The sequence below is a fragment of the Felis catus genome, chromosome D1 (genome assembly GCF_018350175.1).
Source record: "Felis catus isolate Fca126 chromosome D1, F.catus_Fca126_mat1.0, whole genome shotgun sequence".
NCBI classification, from domain to species: Eukaryota; Metazoa; Chordata; class Mammalia; order Carnivora; family Felidae; genus Felis; species Felis catus.
The window spans coordinates 110,486,414-110,491,815 of NC_058377.1; positions in this window are offsets into that span (position 1 = coordinate 110,486,414).

A 5,402-nucleotide genomic window follows, 5' to 3' on the forward strand; every position below is an offset into this window, starting at 1 on the left:
AAAGTGATTTTATGAGACCAATAAGATTTCTAAGTCTTTAGCTATATTGATCAAGAATAAAGGCGAGAAAGAGGGCCTGGGTGGCTCAGCTGGGTAAGCGTCTGACTCTTGATTTTGGGCTCAGGTCAAGATCCCAGGGCCATGGGATCGAGCCCTGTGTGGGACTCCACACTGAGTGTGGAGCCTGCTTAAGATTCTCTCTCTTCTGCTCTTCTCCCTACTCGCACTCTCTCCCTCCAAAAAACAATAATAAAATAAATACAATAAAGGAGAGCAGATACAAATTAGTAATTTCATTCATGAAAGAGGTGACTCACTCTAAGATTTACATATGTTAAAAGAGAAGAATTAGGAACAACGTGCTACAAATTCAGTAACTTAGCTAACGCAGACAAGTTCCTTGAAAGACACAAGTTAGTAAAACTCACTCAACTGGGCTGCCTGGGTGGCTCAGTTGGTTAAGTGACCGACTCAGGTCTGTATGGGACTCAGGTCCATATGGGAATCTCCACTGATCGCATGGAGCCTGCCTGGGATTCTCTCTGTCTCTGTCTCTGTCTCTCTCTCTCTCTCTCTCTTTCTCTCTCTCTCTCTTGCTTTCTCTCTCTCTTTCTCTGCCCTTCCTCAACTCTCTCTAGCTCTCTCTGTCTCTGTCTCTCTCTCAAAATAAATAAGTAAACTTTTAAAAAGAAGAAGAAATAAATAACCCATGTAGCCATACATCTATTAGGTAAATTTAATTTGTAGTTAAAATTCTTCCCACAAATAAGCTCTAGGCCCAGATGGCTTTGCTGGTGAATTTGACCAAACATTTAGGGAAGAAAAAAACACACCACTTCTATGCAAAATCTTCCAGAAAATTGAAGAGGTGAGATTTTTTTCTTTCTTTCTTCCTTCCTTTCTTTCTTTCTTCCTTCCTTCCTTTCTTTCTTTCTTTCTTTCTTTTTGCAAAAATTAAACTCTTTAATAAGATATGACCTGACCATGCTTGTGAATGAAATAGTACCTGATACATAATATCCCATCAGAATATGATTTTCTTAAGCTTGCAATTATTTTTAAATAATTTTTTCTCATTTTTAAAAAATTTACATCCAAGTTAGTTGGCATATAGTGCAATAATGATTTCAGGAGTAGATTCCACTGATTCATCCCCTGTGTATAACTCCCAGTACTCATCCCAACAAGTATCTTCCTTAATTGCCCTTACCCGTTTAGCCCGTGAGAATATTTCTTAACTCATTCTTTGAGGCCGGAATTATTCTGAACCTGAAATAAAGACTTTACAGGGGAAAACAAACAGACTTATAAAAACCCTTCAGACCACTATTTTCATGAACACATTCTTCATGAAAACATTCTTTTTTTTTATTTAACGTTTATTCATTTTTTAAATTTTATTTCTTTTTGAGAGAGATGGACAGGGTATGAGTGGGGGAGAGGCAAGGACACCAGGAGACACAGAATCTGAGGCAGGCTCCAGGCTCCCAGCTGTCAGCATAGAGCCCCACAAGGGGCTTGAACCCACAAACTGTGAGATCATACCTGAGCCGCAATCAGACACTTAACCGACTGAGCCACCCAGGTGCCTCTTCATCCAAACATTCTTAACACATTTTCACGAAATCAAATCCAATGATATGTTAAAAGGATAACATATCATGACCAAGTTGTGCTACTCTAGGAATACGAGATTGGCTTAACCGTAAGAAATTTAAGAAAATTAATGTAACTTGCCATATTAACAAACCAAATAAGAAAAACTATATTGTCATCTCAATAGATGCATAAAGCATTTTACAAAATCCACCAACCATTCCCAGTAAAAACGGGAAGCAAACTAGGAATAAAAGGGAATCTCCTCAATTCGAGGGCATCTATGAAAATCCTACAGCTAACATGATCATCTCTATTCAACATTGTACTGGAGTTTCAGGGCAACGTAATGAGGCAAGAAAAAGAAATCAATGACATTAGATTGGAAGGGAAGGAGTAAAATGCCTTTACTCACAAATGACATGATTGTGTTGAAAATCCAGTGAGATCTACAAAAAAGCTATTAGTAAATGAGTATAGCAAGACAGCAAGATGCAAACATTGACTGTATTCCTACCTGCTCGTAACAAATAACATGATGTACAATAGCATCGAAAATGAAATGGGAAAAAATGAGGTAAAAGGTGGTGTGTAAGCCTGACACATCAAAAACTGCAAAATATTATTGAGAGAAACAAAAGAACGCCTGGATAAGTAGAGACACGTGCCTCGTTAGTAGGCTGGAGACTTTAATATTGTTCAGATGCCAATTTCCCCCCACTGATCTATAAATTCAACACAATTTCAGTCAAAATCTTAGTAGACTATTTTTTATAAACATATTTTTTATCTATTTATTATTTTGCTTATTTTTTATTTATTTTAAAAAGTCTTCTGTTTTTTAAGTTTATTTCTTTATTTTTTGAGAGAGGGAGAGAGAGAGCAAGCAGGGGAAGGGGAGAGAGAGAGAGAGAGACACGCACACACAGAATCCCAAGTAGGCTTTGTGTTGCAGTGTGGAACCTGATGCAGGGCTTCAACTCACGAACCGTGAGATCAGGACCTGAGCTGAAACCAAAAATCGGATTCTTAACAGACTGAGCCACCCAAGTACCCCTTATTTATTTATTTATTTATTTATTTATTTATTTAATGTTTATTTCTTTTTGACAGAGAGAGGGAGCGACAGAGCATGAGCAGGGGAGGAGCAGAGAGAGAAGGAGACACAGAATCTGAAGCAGGCTCCAGGCTCTGAGCTGCCAGCACAGAGCCTGACACAGGGATCAAACTGAATGACAAGATCATGACCTGAGCCCAAGGAGGAAGCTTAACCAACTGAGCCACCCAAGCGCCCCTCTTTATTTTTTAAAGTAGGCTCCACACCAAACATGGGGCTCAAACTCACAACCTGGAGATCAAGAGTCACATGCTCTACGGACTGAGCTAGCCTCGCGCCCCTTAGTAGACTATTTTGTAAAAAATTGGCAACCTGATTCTAAAATTTGCATGGCAATTCAAAGACCCCGAATGGCCAAAATAGCTTTCGTAAAGAAAAAGTTGAAGGACTAACATTGCCTGATTTCAAGACTTAATATAAAGCCTCAGTAACAAAACAGTGTGGTGTTAACATAAAGACAAATAAAGCAATAGAACAGAATAGAGATTCCGAAGTCCATAAATATATGGGCAACTGATTTTGGAGAAAAGTACAAAAGTAAATCAGTGAGGAAAGGATAGTCTTTTCAATAAATGGAGTTTGAGCGACTGCACATCTCCATGCAAGAGCAAATTTCAATCCATGCTTCTCAACATATACAAAAATTAACTCAAAATAGATCGTAGACCTGAATGTAAAATATAAAGCGTCTAGAGAAAAAATAGGAGAAGGGGCGCCCGGGTGGCTCCGTCGGTTGAGCGTCCAACTTCGGCTCAGGTCATAATCCCGCGGTCTGTGAGTTTGAGCCCCACGTCAGGCTCTGTGCTGACAGCTCAGAGGCTGGAGCCTGCTTTGGATTCTGCGTCTCGTTCTCTCTCTGCCCCTCCCCCGTTTGTACTCTGTCTCTCTCTCTTTCTCAAAAATAAAGAAAATATTAAAAAAAAAAAAAGGCTGACAGCATCAAATGTTGATAAGGCTATGGAGCAACTAGAACTCTTACAGGTTAATGGCAGGAACTTAAAATGGTGCAAACACTTTGGAAAATAGTTTGGCTGTTTATTAAAAAGTTAAAAAGACAGGGTGCTTGTCTGGATGGCTCAGATGGTTAACTGTCTGACTTTGGCTCAGGTCATGATCCCAAAGTCATGGGATCGAGCCCACCATTAGGCTCTGAGCTGACAGCACAGAGCCTGCTTGGGATTCTTTCTCTCTCTCCCTCTCTGTCTCTCTCCCTCTACCCTCCCCTGCTCACACTCATGTTCTCTCTCACTCTCAAAATAAACAAGTAAACAAAGAAATAAAAAGAATAAGAAAAGAATAAAAAAATGAAAAAGAAAAAGAAAATTGTTAGATCACACCAATGTTTCCAACTCCCACCCAACACCATAGGTTTTATTCTAATTTTCTCCCTTTTAAATTTGTTTAAAAAATTTTTCTTGGAGCGCCTGGGTGGCGCAGTCAGTTAAGCGTCCGACTTCAGCCAGGTCATGATCTCGAGGTCCGTGAGTTCGAGCCCCGCGTCAGGCTCTGGGCTGATGATGGCTCAGAGCCTGGAGCCTGTTTCCGATTCTGTGTCTCCCTCTCTCTCTGCCCCTCCCCCGTTCATGCTCTGTCTCTCTCTGTCCCAAAAAATAAATAAACGTTGAAAAACAAAAATTAAAAAATTTTTCTTAATGTTTTATTTATTCTTGAGAGAGAGAGACACACAGAGCATGAGCAAGGGAGGGGCAGAGAGAAAGGGAGACACAGAATCTGTAGCAGGCTCCAGGCTCCGAGCTGTCAGCACAGAGCCCGACGCGGGGCTCGAACTCGTAAGTGGTGAGATCATGACCTGAGCCGAAGTCGGGTGCTTAACCGACTGAGCCACCCAGGCACCCCTCTCCCTTTGACATTTGTACCTTCTTTCTCCAACTGTGAGAAACATGTCTAAGTCCATAATCCCTTTACTTAATCAATTCCTTTCAATGTAACCGACTCTGCCATGGATGGTCCCCCACACCAATGCCCCCCTCACCATACACAGACTGGCAACCTATGCCAGGAGGCACAGCGCTGTTTGCAGGCTCTAGAAATCCGCACTAGTCCTCCCTCCTTCATGCACACTCTCCTCACCTTTCTTGGGGCCCAACCCCTGCACCTGGCCACTACCCTGGGGGTGTCCTCCTCACCCAGCTAAGGCTCAGACACTCTGCACCAAGATACCTCCTACGCGGACACCCTCATCACTAGGCTCTGAAACCCCATGCTGAGCTGTCACCTGTGTGGACACCTCAGGGACTCACCCACAGCGGGGACACACCCTCACACGACTGCCCTCTTGACGTACTAGTTCTGTGCTGAGTCACATCGGAGCTTGAGGCAAAAGAAGAACTCAGGGTGGGGTCATCTGGGTGGCTTGGTGGGTTAAACATCTGCCTCTTGATTTCAGCTCAGGTCATGATCTTGCAGTTTTTGAGTTCGATCCCCGCATCGAGCTCTGTGCTGATGGCTCAGAGCCTGGAGCCTGCTTCCGATTCTGTGTCTCCCTCTCTCTCTGCCCCTCCCCCGTTCATGCTCTGTCTCTCTCTGTCTCAAAAATAAATAAAAACGTTAAAAAAAATTTTTTTAAAGAAAAAATAAATAAACATTAAAAAAAAACTTTTTTTAAGGGAAAAAAAAAGAAAAATTCAGTAATACTGATCCTTAGTTTAATGTTTTGATATTTTACTCA